At 40.4% G+C, this 20,455-nt stretch overlaps 2 protein-coding genes across 7 annotated transcripts in view; one reads left to right on the top strand and one right to left on the bottom strand.

Moving 5' to 3' along the window:
- The window catches only part of tn (tripartite motif containing protein thin), a 169,632-nt gene that overhangs the window by 106,653 nt on the left and 42,524 nt on the right, over positions 1-20,455 (bottom strand). The gene's annotated exons all lie outside the window — the stretch shown is intronic.
- The window catches only part of LOC105674883 (5-hydroxytryptamine receptor-like), a 111,673-nt gene continuing 91,271 nt past the window's right edge, over positions 54-20,455 (top strand). Inside the window, exons 1-2 of one of the 6 annotated variants that reach the window (XM_067348899.1) lie at positions 54-1,849; positions 6,998-7,243. The gene's annotated coding sequence lies outside the window, so the exon portion shown is untranslated. Of the gene's footprint in view, positions 7,244-20,455 lie in introns of all 6 variants that reach the window. The other 5 variants (XM_012371537.2, XM_067348895.1, XM_067348886.1 and 2 more) reach the window with 5 other exon arrangements.

The following is a 20,455-nucleotide window of genomic DNA, read 5'->3' as shown; positions in this document are numbered from 1 at the left end:
GGTTGGCGGTTCAAAGTAAGCTCTCGAGTGGAAGAGGAAGCAAAATAGCCGTTGTTAGTTTTTGGGACAATGAATACGGGCGGAGTTGTTTTCGGGAACCTGTTTTAAATACCCATAGTTTTAGCGAAGAAAACACGTATGTCCGGTGACTTCTAGAATATATTTCAGTCCGAATTCGTTTATTCGTTTTCGTGTATCTAAAACAGAAGAGAGCTGGGCGTTTTTCACATTGTAATGTTAATCATTTTAACGTAAAGTTTTTGCAAATGGAAAATTTACATGTATAACGACGCGACGAGCGTTCAAAGACATAAATTAATTCCACTAGAAATCTCCGAATTGCTCGATCCCGGATTTTTCAGCGGAAAATACCGATCGCCTGTTATCGCACGACTGATAAAAGCAGTTTTTTTCCGTTAAAAAGAAGATTCAAGAAGTTCCGAGAAAAGTTAACGTCGTTGCTTCGTTATATTCTTTACTATTGTCTTCCTACCAACAAAAAAAGCCTGCCGTGCTCCACGTTTCGTGCGCAAAACCTTCCGCCCGACGTGCGTTAAAGGGAATCCTTTAGTATCGGCCAGAGAGAGAGATAAAAACGACGGAATTTATGGCGAATAAGCGACCTTAGAGCATCCGATGGACCGTCGTCGTAATTGTTCGAACGTCGCAGAGTCCGAACCAATGTAAAAGTAATACTAATTCGTGATTTATGATGGACGCAAGCACGACGTGACTGTACTTACGCGAGACAAAATACCTTTAATCCAAGAACCGAGGTTGTAATGTAAGTTTTTAATACCGAAAAGTACATAATATTATCGACATTCAATATTATCATTCAATATAATTCAATAGTCAATATTACCTTATTATTATTAATTAATAACTTCTACAATATTGATTCTTATTCAATCGTTTACAAATGTGATATTTATTTAATATTTGATATTATTTATGTACATTTTGGATTATATTAACCGAATTTATATATTTACTATCGTATCTATTATTTATATTATATTCTCATTTATTTATATATTTATTTTAGTATGTATAAGTTTATTTGTTGAGTCACGAAGAAAAAGCATCATGTACGAGTATTTTTTTGCCATCAGTGAGCAAAGGAAAAAAAGAACAATATCGAGAATCGAGATAACATCGCATCGCTGTTAAGCGCGAGCGCTCACGGTTGCTCTTATAAACTACTTTCTTATACAAAAAAAAAAAAAAAAAAAAAAAAAAAAAAAAACTAAGAAATGCGCCCATTTAAAGCGCACATCATCGCGGGAGTATCATCGGCGAGAAACGCCGATTCGAAAATCGAGTCGCCTGGCCATTGTCGTTGCCGCCCGTCGTCGTTGTCGTCACGTCGCCCGTGCCTGGTCGTCGAAGATCAGTGATTTCTCGTGCGCGCGAGGGTGGCAAATCGAATCTCAGAGAACGTTCGCGCGATCAGAAGAAGATGGAAAAGCGAGGAAAAGTCGAAGGGCCGCGCTCGCCTGAGGGTATCGAGAGGCGAGGAGATATAGGGAAAGGCAGCCGGCAGCAGCGGCGGCGAGGGAAGGCGGAAGAGAGTTGGAGAGGAGGGTTCAGGCGACGTGCGAGCGCACAGGGGGCCCTAAGAGTGCACCGGGTAGAAGAGGGATAAACGGGGGAGGTTGAATCGGCGCTTGCGTGATACCGTCCCTATCTACTTGTCAGCCGACCAGAGCTGCCACCACCCCGGCGCGCTGCCTCTCTCTCTCTCGCGACGCCGCGCTACTCGATAACAAACTCTACAGTACCAGTACTGGCACGGTACTCCGGACCACCGGATCGCCCTCTTGCCGTCGCCACCGGTGGCACATCGGTAACGAAAATCGCGATCCGGGCGCACGCGACGATCTCGCGTCTCGGCCGTACGCTCGATGACTTCGGACTCACGCACGATTGCGCGCTACTTTTTTCCTGTCACTCCGCGGACAAGTGTTTCGGTAGATCTTCCGGTTCTCCACTTTCTTTCTCTCCCCCCCTCCCCTCCCCCAAGAAGGATCCCTCATGGATCTCCATGGGGATGCATCTTGCGATTGGTATCCCAGCGTGCGCTAAGACACGCGTCATTGATCGCGATCGCGATAGGACCGATACGGGAAACTTTCAAGTTTCATCTTTCTATCATACTTCTTTCTCACATACTTCCGGTATAATTTTTCGTCTGAGATACACACACATTGGACCCATATTTGTTTCCAAAATTTACAATAATTAATTTTGAAAAAGACAATTATTATTACCTTGCGATATTTTATTGACACTTGTATGTGCAGTTCGCAAAAACATGGTAGAATTTTTATTTTGTCACTCTCGATTAAATAGATAAAACTTTTAAGTGTGGGCGTAGGTTCGGACGTGGATGTTGACGTTATTCGGTGGACCCAGGGCTAAATTTCCTACGGGCCGGCTTCACCGATGTCGATTAACGCAAACTGTGATTGACTGAGGGTCGGTTGTAGCAACGTCGCTTAGGGCTCTGACATCGGTTAAGTCAATTTTCTCTCGCTCCCCGTTCATATCGTAGATAGGACTATAATCTACAAAGGGACGGCCAATCACTGAGCCGGGTTTGCCCGACCTACATGATTGATGCAACTCGACCTAACTGCGTTCTCCATCTATACGTTACAAAGAGGGATGAATGACGTGAGGATTAGTGCACTCGAGGAATCCTACCGGTCCGCAGCCACTCGAAATTGTATTCTGTATTACGGCTAGTGCGATCTACAGAATGACGGAGGGATCGATCGAACCACGCATGGCGTTAATCGACGAACCTGTGAAACCCGCCGACCCTTTGTCCACCCCGAAAAAAGATCGCTCGGCCGTCCACCTTGCCGTTCACTTTATACGCTACCGGTTATGGTGTATAACTTGTTGCTCCCGGGCAAACAAACGTGCAGTGGCCGCGGATTGCAATTTCAGATCTTCGAGCCGGATGCCGATGGCAGATTGCCACGTTCGCTTTCAGAGAGAATATATATGTATATATATATTTTTTTTTTTCTTTTTTTTCCATTGCGTCTCTTGCCTCCGTTCGATTCGGCTGGACGATAAAAACGGACGGCCGTCGACGTGCATTTGTTACTCGGAAGCGATGAGGATGGAGCAGAAAACGAGGGGAAAAGCGAAGAGAGAGAGAGAGAGAGAGAGAAAAAGAGAGAAAAAAAGAGAGAAGGATAGAGCAGAAATATCGCGAAGAATATACGAGATCCCGATCCCATCCTACTCTCCGCTGACCTTCCTCGTTATTTGCGGCTTAGAACGGCTGCAGAACAAACACAGTCGTCGCGACCATTCACCGATATTTGCCGCCGCGATTATCCTCGCTTTCCCTCGCCGATCATGGATTTTCGTCGCGACGACCTACCTCGACCTCCGAAGCGGGCTCAATCGCTAGCCGATTAAACGCCGCCGGAACACGGATATCAGGCAAATTGAAAAGTTTGAAATCGCTCCCCCGAGCCTTCGAAACCTCCGTCTTTCCTTCCACGAGAAACGTGATCAGCAGCTGAATATATTGTAATTCGCGGATCGAGATTATACCGCCAGGTTTCCTCTCGATTTCGGATAATTTGCACACTCGACGTTGATCGCACGTTGAAAATTGCTCGCGGACGAGAGTGCTTCGCGATAAGAAGATTCGTTTAAACGCGAAGGAGAGATATAGCGGTCTGTTTTCTTAAATAATTAGTTAAAATAAACCGTGGTTCAAATAATCCCTCGTCGACTTCGAGATAAGGAATTAAAAGGATAGGGAGAATCGCTTAAATTTTTGTTGAATTTAATAAATGTTTCAGAGAAAAGGTACAAGGTGCCATCTCGATGACAATTGTCATCTCGCAGTCGCGATTCCGCTCGCGTGTCTTAGCGTTTGCGTCTCGCTTTAGCTCTTTCTCTGCCACACAGAAAAAATTCAATTTCGCGGGGCGGCGCGGTGGACTGACAAATTGAATTCTTCTCAGTTGTCTTTTAGATCCTGGGAAAAAGAGGATTGAATACATTCTGACGAAGGGCTTTATTTATTTAAAAGAGGCCTCTCGTGAAGCCTCTCGCATGCACGGGCACGGCTCGCTCACAAAAGTGACATTCGATTTCAGGGCTGAGTCGCGAGCGCGATAAATTGACTGGGTAAACAGGGCGAAAGCTCCTTGCGGATTCCACATCCCCCGAATCCCTCCGAGAAGTGGCGGGGATTAAGCAATTACCGCGTTAGTCGAAGTGGACTTGCACTTTTCGACTCGTTTCGACAGACCGCGCGCAGCGCTCCTTCGCGAAACGTGAGCTGTCGAATGCGCGCCGCGAAGATTAAGTAGTTACGGATCAGTCTGACCGTGACCGCCTTTTTCCACTGCTTAAAATTCCTCAGTCGACCGACCGCGTGGATTTCTTGATGAAGTTTGATAAAGTGAAAGGATTAAATAGTTATGGGTCGAGTACTACGAGATTTAATTGATACTTTCGCTCGAAATCCGACGCGGTTTTTCTTTTCCCAACTTTAAATCTTTATCGGATTTAGGTGATTTCGGACGTATCAAATAGATGTAAGTAAGAACTTTCTACGCGAATTTCCCGAGGAATGTTTTGCGGCGTTTCAAGCGATTCTCAGTTTCTCCCCCGCGCCGTTCCAACAAATAAGAACTGAATAAGACTTTTTTCTATCGAGAATTCCAATTGTTCTATAGGTCGATTGTGAGCTTCTGCTCTCAAGGCTCCACCAGTAAAAAATGAACTCCGTCTTAATGACGACTACGCCGCGAAATTAAAAAAAAGAAGTACTTAGGCGTTGCGCTCAGGCGTACCGCCTTGTTCCTAACTTTAGAACATCGGAAACTTCTGTTAGCAACTTCTTGTGTCCTGGCAAAGTGTGCGAATTAAATAGTTACGAATTGCTTGCACTCGATCGCGCTACCCGTATTTCTCCCGCGTTCCAAATCCCGTCGCCGATTTGTAACGCCCTTTATTGCAAATAAATTTCACGGAACAATGAAATCTCAAATGGTTACGTTCTCTCTCTATCAGGGAAACTAATTTTTCTATCATTTAGAGCTTCGCCAATAAATTCTCCTTAAAGATCCGTACTGAATTCGTTGCAAGCTTCAAAAAACTGAGAAAAATTAAGTAGTTTCAAATTAAATTAAGTCAGCCTAAGTTCCTACTTTGCCAATACTTAAAATTCTTTGCTTATATTTCGTAACTTTCTTCTTATTCTTATCAAGTTTCTACAAATTATAATTAACTCTTTATTGGTAATAAAGTGCTAATTATTAAAGTGTACTTAATTAATTACAAATTGCTTATATATCAAACCTATTTTTCCTTACATCATTGCATGTTTTACTGCAATACAAGTTTTAAAAAATAGTAATGTATTTTTCCTTTGTCATTTGTAAAACATACTTTTACAATATTATAAAAATGTTCATAATTTACAAAAATTAAAATAATCGAGTCATAGTTTTTCCCGTAAAAAAATATTTCGTAATTTGTCATTGCAAAAAATAATGCTGTTCAATGCAAAATGGTTTCCTAATTCCCACAAATAAGGAGATATGAAAATTACGTGCTCCTTCAGATAGATTTAATTCGCATTCTTCTTGCTGAGAACCTGCCGCTGATTTGCGACGCTTTTCCGACCACGGCGAACATTCCGAAAAGCTATGAGAACTCAGAAATTACGAACCTCTTCGACTGAACCTAACGCGTATATATCTTTCAGTACCCTGATAACGAGGATTCTTCTAAGAAGTTCTAAGTAGAAATGGCTGAAAATTTCTGTACTTGATTTTCTAGAAAGTATTTCACAAAGCTAAAAATACAAGATTGCTCTTATTTAGCATTTTATAAGTTCCAATATCAAGCAAAGAGAAAACTAAGAAGACAAATAATCGAATAAACTTATCTCATTTTTTGATATTTTTTTCTTGTATTCGATTTAAAGTTAATAATCATAAAAGCACAATTTATTTTTTGCCTTTTCTTTTACTTTCGTAATTTTATATATATATAGAAATTTAAAAGAAAATAATGATATTAGTCGCGTGTACTATCCGTCTCTCTTCCTTTACTTTCCTCCTAATTAATTTTTTGGTGTCCTCCTCTCAGACAATTCTCCAAGAGAACATTTTCTCGTTTCCGAACCCTTGTAGCTACCTTCACTGCTTACCAGGCAGCTTTCGAGACCTTGTTGCGCAGTGGCGGTCGGCAGCTGGTTTTCCTCCGAAAAGACGATGAAGCTCCGGAAATGACCTCTGTTACGCGCTTTGTTTGTTCCTTGCCGAAAAACGTCTAGCCGACCCAACGACCGTTTAATTTTTCTTCAACGCTCCGCGCGATGTCGGCAATTTCCGAAAGGGTCGTTAACACGGATCGTCTCTCCACCTTTGTGCTCGTTGCCTTAAGGAACGTTACAATCTTCTTTTATCGCAAATAACTAACGCGACGCTCTTTCGGATCTATTAAGGCGAATGCGGGAGAATGCATACTCCGTAACGATTCCGTACTCCGTTAGAAATCGCCAGCTGAGCAATTTTCGCAGAACCGAACCATCGTCGTATTTTCCCCCCTTCTCTGTTTCTCTCCCCTTCGTTCTCTCTCCCTCTTTCTCTTTCTCACCGCGATAACGAAAGAATGACAGGATGGAAGGGGGAAACGACGACTAATTGGAAAACCGACGCGGGGATTAAAGATTTCCTAGACCCGCCCTTTTCTCTCGCGGCGACAGCGAGGACGGGCGCTTAACTGAAATTACGTCAACTGGCGAATGCGGTTGTACATTATCGACCGACGTAATTGGGTATTCGTTAGAAATAAATGGCCGCTAATGTTATTTCTGACAGGTATCTCTCTGTCTCTCTCTCTCTGTCTCTCTTTCTTTCTCTCTCTCTCTCTCTCTCTCTCTCTCTCTCTCTCCAACCGATAATGCACGCTGGTTGAAACGATGAAAACATCATAAACCCGATAGCACGCGGTCCACTCTCTCTCTGTCTCTCTCCCTCCCGCGGTAATGATCGGACAGTTTAATCATTTACTACGCTCTGGCGAGGGTCGCCGCGGTGCTAACTGGAGGAGAATCCGCTGAAAATCATCACGGCGAGAATCCGGCGTGGCGCCCCGTCGCACTGTTATGCTTCAGTGTCATTAACACGGAAGACAATCTTGTGATAAACTTCCGGCAAACAGTGAAATAAGTTGCGCCGTAAATCATCAGGTAGGTCCCTTTCTTTCTTGAGCCCCGTGAAACTGCAGGATTTGTGAACAAGAGAAGAGAAAGTAAAAATATACTTTTCCAAATATCCATTATGCTCTAATAAGCTTTAAAACAAATATATCCAATGAAACTGACATTGTACAAAAATAAATGAAAATTTTTGCACGTATTGTCGCTGCGACAAGCATGAATTATTATATTATAAAAATCAAGCTCAAAATTTTAATGGTTTTTTTCAGTCGAGATCGTGTTTCAAATAATAATCATATCTTATTACATTCGCGTAATAATGAGAATAATAATTTTAACAAAGTTGTAGCTGCTGATATATCATTATCTATCATTATTTGTCCTTTATCAAATATCACAAATCTTGGGGTCTCACGAAATGCGGCTTCACGCTAAAATTTCTTATCACGTCTCCGTTACGATTTTATAGCGAGTGATTCAATTGTTGTCGGCGTAACAGCGGTCCGGCAATACTTTCGAAATGAGTCGATGCTGTAATGGCGGTTGTGTTATTACCTGCGATGCGTACTGCATTTAATGTTATACGGATGTCAATGCCGTGGGTAGGGGTGCAACGGGATTGGTAATTGTTGTTTACAACGCGCTGCCGCCCGTCATTGTGTACCGATGACGGTGAATATTGTGCTGATGGAAAATGACGGATTTTATTAGCGATGCGAAAGGAAAGTTGATCAAACGTCAATTGTCACATGTAACCCATGCGTGTAGCTTAAATTTTGTTTATTCAATATTTCGCCGCGGGAGAAAGAGAGAAAGAAAGGAGGGGGGGAAAAGAGAGGGAACGCTTGACGGACATTGTGGCAATCTGGAACAGGTATTTTTGATTAAATCGACGAACGGTTTGACATAATTATAAATAAATTATAATTCGCAATAATTCCCCGCTGCCCGCTCATCAACGTATGTCGCCGTTACTTTTATTTATATTTTAATAGACACTGTTGTCTTGACATTTCAATACAAAGCGCTTATTAATTGCAACGAGGAATAAATTCCACCATCGTAAATAGCGATCGGCTTAAATCCGATTTACACAAATAACCTCATTCAGTTCACTTTGGCAAACAATGAAACGCCGTACACAACTGGCGGCGATATATTTTTGGGATTATTCCGACGATGCGCCGTAAATGTTTTCCCGGCGGTGTATATTCCATTGTTCGATCACCGTGCGATCTCTCAATTCTCGCAAAGTTCGATATTCTAACGTCGTGAAAAAAGCCCGATATCTTCTAATGTCAACATATATTATCTCGCAGCTGCTCGCCTCTGCGTGTAAGGGTCGCGCGTATATCTTTGCCAGCGCGGCGTGCGGTTCTCGCGCGAGGCGGAATATAGGGATCGATATCGTCCATCTAAGTAGATTAACGATCGAATCATTTATATTAAATTGTATTTGACTTTCTACCGATCCCGCCTCACGTTTCTCCCATCGCATCGCCCTCATACCGGGGATCTCCGTGTGCGGTTAATAAATGATAATAGTGTGTTGAAGAGAATAATCGCTGCAGCGATCGCGTTAAATCTAAAAGTTTGCGCTGCGTCCACATTTCAGCGCCGTTCTCCGCCGTACTTTACGTAAAAGAAAAAAAAAAATTAGCATTTACATTTTTATATGCACTCTCAATATATTAAACGAATTAGAGACTATTTGCATACGATGTTAAAAATAATGCGTTTCTTGATATGATGTGAAGTATGTAAATTCGCTCGTGCTGAGCGCGCGCGCGATATATCTCTTTTATTACAAACGGGTGTACAATGTTATAAAAAAATAATGGAACACGTTCGGTTTTTATATAAAATACGAATAACGCTATTATAGTCTGTAATAAATGATAGACGCGAACGACGTCAACGTCGAAAACATTTTTGACACGCGCGGCGAAAAACGCGCAGCGAATTTTCGGGGACACAAAAAATAAACTGGCTGAACCTTTTTCACGCTTTGAAATCAAGTTTTTCCGCATGCAGCGCGGTACAAATGTATCTCGGTTGAAGTATCTCCCGTGACGTGGAGGTGCAAAGCTTATCCGTTCCGGCCAGCTTTTGGTATTAATCTGACCGGGCATAAATCTCTCACTAATCCACGTAACACTGTAACACCGGCTAGCGCTACAACCGACGCCGCTGTTGTTATTGTAGCGGAGAAATACGAAACTTGTTGAATACGTGTACTATTCGGAAGGCCCGGCAGTTACAGGAGCGTAGTGCTCGCAATTACCCATCCGCTTTTACAGCCGGTCGATCGATCCTAAGTGCTCTCTTTAAAGGAAGAAATCGAGTAATTCGAGAATCGCGCGCACCCGGCTCGACTAATTTACATTTTAATCGGTGCGACTCCCGGGGGAGAGATAATTGCATCAATTTCTTTTTTCTTTTCTTTTATTTTTTTCTAATAAAACCCAAAGACCGTGCTTTGCAGATTATATCTATTTTACATCGGGAAGAGAAGAACTCTATCTCGTGTGTTTTACAAAAACCTCTCCACGTAAAAGGAACTGTTCGATCGTCTCACGATTACCCGCTATCTTTTCGCTTGTCGCCATTTGTAAAAGCGATATGTACAAGACGTAAAGATTGCATCGCATCCGGCCTTCGTCGGCTATGGCGCGGCTATTCTTGGCCGAACGATTTTTTTCCTTTTGATCTTAAATCACTCCACCTCGCGCATAAAGCGTGGAATAATTCAGATGCGACGGCTTATCGCACTTACAAGGGCAGTCGATTTTCACAGGGGAACGAGGTCAGAGACGGGAGCTCGAGAATTTTTCCGGAAATTTTACCGCAACGATCTCCATCGTACGTGACGATTGAATTTGCACCCGACGGCCAGAGAGAGAGAGAGAGAGAGAGAGAGAGAGAGAGAGAGAGTTGCGCAACGTTTGCAGATCAAACTGAGCAAGTTGAAATTACAGGAGCGCCGCGACGGCGATGCCACATACCGGAATGGATAGAGAGGGATATTTATCTTCCGCGCCGCGCTGCCGGTCGCTCATTAATTTTCTTTCTACAAGGGTCGCCGAGGAGCAGCTTTGACTACCGTTGAAAATACAAAACCGGATATCACGTCGTTATCACGTGCGCCAGCAAGTCACCGCAACCCGCGTCGTGACGTCATCGTTATCCTAAGAGATTAACACTCGCCGTTGATTGATGTTTATTTCGGCGGCGGCGGTGCGCTATTGCCCGAGTCGCGCGTTAATTATCGGAGCCTCGCCCTACATTTTGCTCCGCGGAAATAATCCACTGCAGCTCGTTTCCGGCTGCGGACGGAGAAAAGGAGGAGGCGGTTGGCCGGCCAGAAGCGCATCTCGTAACTTAATTAGCGGGAGAAACTGAGGTCTTTTTCCATCTTCCTCGATCATTTGCCGGATCTAGGGGATTGTACAAAGTGAGGCGTTTCGGTTGTAAATTGAATCTTTCGCATCCTGATTTCATTTCAATTTCTCGACAAGATAATTCGAACTCCTTGCGTATAATGTAAAATACTGCCCTTTGACCTAACAAGTTTTTTACCGATTCCGGATTCTGTTACCGTTGTAATCTAAAAAAAGTTTGCATGAAAGTTTCAGAGAGGCCACGGTTTTTAAATGAGAAACGTTATTTAATAATGTTAAGTACTTATTTCTATATTCCGCTACGTTACGTTCGCATGCGCCCGCGCGCGGCCCCTCCATAAATAATACTCTCCCGTCCTACATTATTATGCTCTTCGACTTTCATCTCCGATCATAAATCTCTCAAGAGGAACTCCGCATGACGTTCATGAATTAATTATTTTTACACATTTGACGACAAATTTGTTTCGCTGGCGCGCAAATCAAATATCCTTTTGCAGTTTTGCAAATCCGTTTCCCCTAAACAGAAAAGCCACTCCACCTGTCGCGTTTCTACTTGTATATTCTAACTTGGAATCCTCGAAACCCTCGGGTCACACTCGAACGGTCTGTACGACAACGCCGACCGGATCCAATTGAATATAACCGAATAGAGAACGCGTCACAGGATAACGGCGAGGCGAGACGTTGTTTTCTCTGACGTTGGGGAGAGACACCGCTGCGTCCCCTATTTCGTATAAAGCAATGTAAAGTATATACCGGGGATTCAAGTGGTGTGAGATTTTTAATCTTGGGAAGAGCTCCGTCCTTCCGGATGGCACACCGATAGAGAAACACTGTGAAACTTTATCAACCGTAGCTTCGAGGAACGAGCCGCCGTCGTTACTTACAATTCTTCGTTATTAATCGTCGCCGCGTCGGCGCTGCATTATGCATCGGGGTTGCTATTTAATTTGGCGAACGTTTAACCGATAATTACGGGGCCCATTTCACGTAGATATCGATTTCTACGCAGAGCTCACGCCGTATTTCAATAAATGAGCGTATTACAAATCTTCTGTTATTATTGAAGCGAATGAACGCAGCTGGTGGATAATAATATAGACCTTTGGCGCGAATTAATTTCAAAAAGTGCAAACTATACGCCGCGGAAAAAAGAATGTGTTAATAAATCTGCGATATCTTACGAACCTTTCTCCACACGATTTCAGAAATTCTCCTTCCAAAGTCAAAGAGGAAAATGTAATGCAAGCAATATCACAAGATAACCGATTATCAATTCATGCATTTCCCGAAAGGTGTTTTCTACATTTTTTAAAAATACCGACAGTTTTATATTACGAAACCTTCAAAAGACGAAAAGTAATTAATAATGTCTTATTCCAGGGCTCTTTCATTTCATGAATTCCATACGCGTCAAACTTGAAATTGCGCTTCATATTTCAAAAGTAGACTCTTAAAATGCTCATTATCCAAGTTTCTATCAGCCGGTCATGATTCTTTTACTGCGGAATAAAACTGGTTTTATTTCAAGGAGAACTGATTTTATTTCAAGCATGAAACGTACCATTGTATTATGCAAATCCATCACTTAATTCATTCGTTAGAATATTAATGTGCCTCTATTTCGGATAGAGGCGATCGAGATTTTCGATATGGCCTCGAACGGCAGGAGAATACCATGATGCATCTGTGTCCGTTTATATATTCAAGATTGTCGTCCGGGCTTTACGGCTCGTCCGCAAATCATACAGGAATGTGCGCGTCCAACACTTCCGCCAATAAAAATAGCAAAAATAGAAACGGCAGAGCGCACGGCGGCTACTACAACGACGGCGTTATACGAATGCCACCCAGGAGATATGCCGGAGATACGTTTTAACGTACTCTTCCGGTATTCCGTGTCGCGATTTTTCGTAACGCAGTCGCATCACGACATGACGTAGAAATCTTTAAAGTGCCGCGTAAAACTTTACCATTTCATTTTGCCTCATCTTGCACGCACTAGTTTTTTACGCTTTTTCCGCTGATGCATTTCTCACCGACATGAATTGTTAAATTCTCACACCTGAGGATGCAAATTAATTAAATAAATAAATTTACATTTTCTTACAAATGTGCAATTTTAATAAAAACATATTTTAAATTTTGTTTAAATATATTTTAACAAGAAATAATTAAATGCACAAAAATTAAAAAATATGTGCTACAAAATAATACATTAAAATATTTCTTTGTAAACTTATTTTTTATTATAAAAAGTATTAAAAATTTCAATTAATTTAATTAAATTAACAAATTTGTAATTAAATAAACAAAATTAATAAAATTTTAATTAATTATCAAAATATGGAAAATATAAAATGTATAAAAAAATGTAGATAAAGAAAATGTTAAAGTTACAAAAGACGAGAAATACTTTCTACAGATTATTGTTGTTTTACTTCTTTTATATTTTTAAGCTATTATTTAATTATATATTTCCAAGACATATAATTTATAATGTTACGGATGTTTACGGATAAATATGGTATAATTATTCTTGATAGCAGGAAAAGCACACGCAGAAAGAGCATATTGCCGAGTAATGAGCACTTTTAATTAGCATAAAAGAAAGATTTGACGAGAATTAGCACGACGAGCTGCGCAACCGCGAATTACGAGCGATAATTTCCCGCTTGCTACCGACGCCGTAGTCGTCGTAAAAGTCCAATGGATAGCTCGTTATAGACACAGCGTATAAAATCCGCGAAAAAAGCGTGTCGAGATTGCGCGTCAGAATCGTTAATTGATAAAATTAATCACATCACTCGCGCGCACTGCCGCACGACAATTGGACACTTTTTTGTTTAGACGAAAGTGATTTAACGTAGTTCTTTTTTATCAACCTTAAATTAGGAATAGATCATGAGTGTACGCGTGTAAAGCCACGTTTTCGCATAAAATGGAACTCGACTAAATGGACTCTAGCGGTGTAATCGGACCATGGTCATAGCGTTTGTTTTGCAGAAAGGTATGGTCCGTCATTGACGTCACTGATACTAACGCTGTTAACGTTACATTGTCAATATTAATTACATCCTTTGTGTAAAATGTTATCGAAAATAATATAAACGAGCGAGTACGCGCTGCAAATATGTTTCTACGATGTTTCTAAAATATATTAAGCATAATGTAAATGTTACCATAATGTTATTGCGTTTACAGTATATATAAATTTATAACTTTCAATCTTGTTTCAAAAAGCAATTTTCAAGATTTAGTTCAAGGATATTAACCATGGAGATTGTTCTTTTGATAAATTTTGATACATTATATCGATTTATCTCCTCGGCGCAGTTAATTAATTATGTTACTTTCGCGAAGAATTTGTTAGAAAAATGTCAAGCGCGAATCGTTTCGCAAGTTTGGAAAATTACTTATAAGGAATTTAAGTGAGATTTCTTTGGAAGAAAGCACCTTGAATTATGGGCGGTCTTAAAACGAGGCGTCAATTTTTACGTCCGCGCACAGATACAGCCGATCGCGTCCGTAACGGAAGCGAGGCGGGGATTTAGCAGCCTCCGTCATTAAAGTTCGAAGTTCATTAGAGGTTCTCCGGCGCCGACGGAATAACTTTTCCCCAAGTTGTTACACTGTTCGCTCCTCCTTGCGCCCTCCCCCCCCCCCCCCCCGGAGGACTTAAAAGTCTTGTTCTCAGACGGCTCTTCTCCGAAGAGGATACCTCTCCCCCCCACTGACAATGTCTTCCGAGCGGGTCATGTCATTTTAATGACACGTTTCCGATTGCTTTCGCCAAGAGGAGCGTCAACGAGGAGCGTCGACCGACAGACGCGCACGGGATTAAGGAGAAGAGCGAGTTTAGCGTCGCTTCTTGTTTTTTTTTTTTTTTTTTTTCCTTCCCCAAGAGCGATGTCGCGACGGAGTGATATAACGCCAGGTGTCAATTGGCCCTTGTCTTCGTTTGAGAAGGATAAATTCGCCTTTGAAAACTAATAAAAACTAATCTGGATTTATGGAAGACAGCTGTTGCAGCGCAACGATGCGGCTTTAATATTTGAATAAAATTGAATTTTGCAGTTACAAGAGTAACAACTGTGCGTTTACAATACATACATGCACGCGGAACAAGTCAGATGTATAACTGCATGTACACGCGCGCATATGCCGATTGTACAACAGTCACCGTCACGACCGATACATTCACAGAGAACGCGCAATTGACAGATTTAGAATTTTTGTTAACCGGATAATTTTCACGAGCGATATTTTTTTTCAATGATTGCAATTTTAGCGTCGCGTTTTGTTAATTGGAACACTGCGCGATTTTACAACCGGGCTGTAAGATACAAAAACGCATCACGAAAAACATTATAAACGCGTGCAAAAATAACGAAAAAAATCACAACTCGCAACAAATTACTATTTAAAAAGCCGAAAAAATAAAATACATAGATCATATTTCAATAAGTTGACAATAATAAAAAAAAAAACATTTCTGAAAGCAATTAAATTATTCTATTGTGATTGCTAGAATAAATTTATAGGACAAAAGAATTATTTAAATAAATAGTTCTATTTAATTTTCGAAAATGTTCAATGTACATAATGCTTCGCTAATAGACCCACGTTATCACATCGTTGCTACATCATTGTTGCAAAGCGTATTATCAATGAACGAACATTTGAATTTCTGGCATGAAATCCGTGCAAACGTCATCATTGTGCGATGCGTTGACGCGCATTTTAATTAACGTCACTTCACGATGAAATAATCTACTTTTTTTCCAAATCTCCATTATCGTTCCATACAGTTACGACGGGCCGCGATCGAAAACCCCGCGAATTTTCGGCGTCATGATTTGGGAACCGCGTTTACGTGAGGCGCGTCCGAATGCATTCATCGATCATACACGAGAGAGTTAAATGCACCGGCGCGTCGCTCGCGCAATTTGACATGGCAGTGCTTTCGAAAAATCGATTTGCCGGTAACATGTGGGTCGATGTCACCTGCAACGTGACGGCCGCATCGGCCGTCATGGACAATTTATTACGCGGCTTTTTTTCAAAGGGACCGGAAAAATCTTTTCACCGATATAGAACTTACCGCGCTCGTTGTACGTACGTCACGCGTTGCACATGTTTCGCTCTCCTTTTTCAGCGGGATATCCCTTCGAAACGCAGATCGTGACGACTGTGTCGTTTCATATTCTCATTGAAGCGACCGGCGCGAATCCGGGACGGGGCGTTTTAGATATCGCTTACTAGGCGAAACGAGAATAACTTACATCCTCGACAATACACGCAAAAGTGTGTCGCGAGCGTTTCGGAGGACTACGCTTTTAAGCGGGATCTACGTCTGGGCACTACGTGTGTCGAAGCAAATTTATAGGACAGTCCGCCCGAGCCATTAATTTTGCATTTTGAAGGGACGCACGCCGAGCAGCTAAGCGGGAATTTCTTTTCGTAAAAAATGTGATTTATTCGGAAAAAGAATGTGTAGTTAAACAAATAACTTTCATTTATCTTCTACAGACTTGAACGAATGTCATTAACTCTGGTGGATTTAGAACATTTCGACATTAACGCGAAAAAGGAAAACGTGAAATATAATTTTTGAACAGATCCAAAATATTCATCGCAATTTGACTTGTATGTTTGATTAATATGATCCTTACATATTATATCTATTTCTTATAAAATTCTTCTTCAAGAGGCATTTATCAGAACAAACTTCTTATCTTTTCTGCGCGGAACAAATATCTTAGGTGATTAATCGATTCTCTAATAGCGACGTCTTATTTTTACGTGGAAACAACACTCGTCCGAACTTGAATCATTAATTTCGCGGTCACTTGTTTTAATTGATCACGGATTTTTTAATTACTTCCAGCACAATCCTCCGCGTTAAATTTTTATTCTCTCGTCGCAAATTCTAATGTCATTTATTAAAGAGAACGAAGGGCGCTGGCTGAAGTCGGGTAATCCGGCACGTCTCCGTAGTTCTCTCGTATACGCAGATAACAATTTCGTTCGTGTTCTCTTGAATGTTCCGTAGAACCTCACCGATCTGGTTGCAACAGCCCGGCGAAGCTTTATCTTTCGGCCCAGGTTTGCAGGGTATCACTCTTATATTTTCTTCAGGAAAAACCAATATGGATAGTTTATTGACCTGTCGTTAGCTGACAGAGACAGATACTTTCCGGTTATAAGATCTGAGGATCGTTATATACAGAAGTGTATTCGGGGTATTTTAAAATTGATCGCCGAAAATACGTGTCGCCTGTTACAATTTTGTTCGATAGCTTAAATTTAAAACACCGCGGGGTATTTTAAATTTAAAAAAAGAGATACGTTATATTCGTACATATAAATAAATATCACAACAAATATTGAATTTTATGTATATTTAGAAAAATTATATAAATTTTATATGTTACTAAAATTCATTTATAGACCAACTATATTTTAAAGGTTTCACCAGCTAATTAAAATCTCTGCTACATAGTGCAGCGTGAATTATGATATTAATAAATTCTGATAAGCGCGTTTATCAATGGCAAGCTGAAACAATTATCGAAATAAAAAGAATCGTATGATATAAATGTTACATTATTAAATTACAGTTTTCACGTTATAACAATTTATCAAAATTTTATGAAGCATTCTCGAGATATCGCACATGTTCTAAATTGAAATTATATCTCTGTAGTTATTTGATGTAATAGCGATATTTTACAGCATTACGTCGATATTATTTTGTGCACGCGCAAAGATGAATCGCAACAGTTTGACGGTACAAACGGCAAGGCAATAGCCTTGCATTTTTTCCCGGATAGGAAAGCCCACTTTACAGATTATTAAAAGCTACCGTCAACTCAGATTCCGCATGACAGATAGGAAATGCCTATAGCCGTTAGCGTTCTCCATTTATCAAAAATCGTACACGCCACGTCAATCTCGGAAATTGAGGCATCCGTCAGTTTACGTCTTTTTCACGGAATATCTTAAAATATCTACAACATCATTTACGTGTATCTCACTTGTATAACATATTTTATACAATCTAGCATCGAAAGCAACTGCGTTCGATTTAATCAATCCGATACGAATATGATTAATTTTGATAATTTATGAAACCAGATAAAAATTCAAAAATATATTTTTACAAATATATATATATTCGCAGAAATTTGATTTATTAATATCTAAAGTATGTCTAAAGTAAAAGTGTTTGATCCAATTTTTCCTTTCAGATCTCGATAAAAAATTAGCTTTTCCTTTCATTTTTGTAAAAAAAGGAAATTTCCCGTAATAAAATGCAAAAAAGCCAATGCATGTTTCTTCAATGGCTGTGGAAAAAATCATGGTATCAAGATTTATTGGAATATCCGATATAACAATGTATCATGACACAACATATTGCGTTTTATTGAAAACACGGAGTACGACCTTTCCGTTGACAATATATCGGAGAGGGATAGTAAACTCTTCGCGATTTATAACGCTTATCTGAGGTAGGGCTAGGCAGCAGCCTAGTGAAAGTTTAGATAGTTGACCCGGCAGAAGCGATCCGCAGCATCTGGTTACTGTATAACTTACGGATAGTCGCGATATTGTAAATATGGATATTGCAAACAACTATCCCATCCCTTTTCGGTGATAAACGATACTTCTCCTGCATAGAGTACACTACGTGGCTATACGCGCGGTATGCCATTTTGCAAGTTACACGAATATTTCATGCCCCCTTTATCAATATAATACAAATTGTTGATCTTCATTATGCTCACGGTTCCGCAAGCAGGGTTATTCGCGTAATTTCTGTTTAAAATAAATGAGGACTACAAATGCATTATTTTCCAATTCAATCGCGGCTCTCTCGGATTTAATTATTCTCCACTTTTCGCTTTGCAAATCGCATGGAACCGATGCGGGATATATTTCACGCATAATTTAACCACCGACAAAAGTTTTCATTCCGCTAAATTTTCTATAATTCTCTTTTCTATATATAATTAATATCGTTGTATAATTTTCTAAAATTGCAAAAGTCACTTAAGAATGCTTTTAAGAGGTATCACGCGAGATACCAAATAGATTGGATGATAAACGATTAGCGGAAGAAGCACTGTGCTATCGCTTATATAAAGCCAGCATGAATAACGACTTTAACGATCGCCACATTTAATGTATTACTGATCACGAACTGTGTTTTATGGATCCGATAACGTTGATGATACGACAGCGGAAATTCGGCACTTCCAAACTCTGTCATTTGCATCTCTTTTACGCTTTTTATTATCGCGATCGCAGCGATTACACTATTCTATGCGTTTACAGTGTACAACATATTTGTATTTTCCGTAAATTATGAGTTAATTGTGAGTGGTGACAGCGATAAATTATTTGATATAGAGTGTGCACGTGAAAGTCTCTTTGCCTAATAAACATGCATTAAATTGAGAGATATAATATGAAACAATTTAAATAATTAAATGTAGCTAAATAAATGAGAGAGAGAGATATACCGAAAAATGTAATATATTAATAAACATTTAACCTTTATAACATAAAGGTTGCAAAGCGTTTAATTTTCTGTTATTTAATTAGCGACAATATTTACCGTGCGGACATAAAGCGTAACTTTTTCATAAACTTAACAAATTTGTAGGGACTAAAATAGGAAATTTAAATATCAGGCAATAACTGAATATTGATTTTAACGTTTTAACGACGTATCGATGGCAACCGCGATATTTTTTGATTATGACGTATCGTTCCGACCGATTTATATTATAAAAATATACTTTTTCTTCGATAAATTACCTTGACATATATGGATCGCGTGCATACATAGATTTTTTATATTTTGTGATTATCGCAGCAGTCAATCTGATAACTAAGTAAAAAATGCATCAATGATTATCGCGACAAATTATCGCGTAATCGACAAACGTCTCCGTCGTATTCAGTTGAAAATTTTACTCCACGGAGGACACGGTTATTTTTTCGCAAGCAGCGCAAAATGATCTTCCGCAGACCTTCTTTTTAAGTACATTATTTTTATATTTATCTCGAGATGTTTCTTACAATATCTTTTGTCCGCGAGAAAGAATTGAAATGTGACGACGTTGCATCAATCCTACGAAAAAGATTAAAATGTCTCAAACTCCGAACGGAATATACGTTATTAAGCGGCTGGTCGTATCTTGCAACTGGAACAGCAGTTTTACATCATATCACAACCGCCCAGCATTATCCGATTGTTACAACGTCACGTCGCGCGGCGAGATGTATTCGCGCGCCTCAACTTATGTAAAAGTACACCTTGCCCTACTTTGATAGATATGAGGCCACGCCATAATGATCTCCATTTTGTGCCTTATCGCACGCCCGCCTGCGATACACGAGGGAGTTGTTACAAAAATGACTCCATCCTGAAATTACATCATCGCGGCGAAAAATACGATTACCCGTAATTTCCTGCATAATTCGAGCAATTTCTTTATCGAGAATCGCCAAACGCACAACGAATGCAACGCGTCGCGATAACAGGAATTCTTTTTCATATGCGTCCCGAGATAACCAGCCGAGATAATCACCTGGAAAAATTTTCGCACGCGGCTCGACGAAGAGCGACGGAAATTTATCTCCATGAGACGTCGCAGATATAGATACGTCTGAAACGTCTTATAAATTAGATCGCTGATACCATCTGGCCCGTTTCCCTCCCCGTCTGCCTATCCGTCTGTCTCTCGTTTCATCATGCCTGTCGCGCCGTACGAATAATAACGAATCCAATAAAGCGAAATCTCGGAGCGAGCGCTACGTGCGCTCG

This window comes from Linepithema humile, chromosome 1 (genome assembly GCF_040581485.1).
Source record: "Linepithema humile isolate Giens D197 chromosome 1, Lhum_UNIL_v1.0, whole genome shotgun sequence".
Lineage (NCBI taxonomy): Eukaryota > Metazoa > Arthropoda > Insecta > Hymenoptera > Formicidae > Linepithema > Linepithema humile.
Note: the sequence above shows the minus strand (reverse complement) of the source record. Positions and strands in the feature narration are given on the sequence as shown.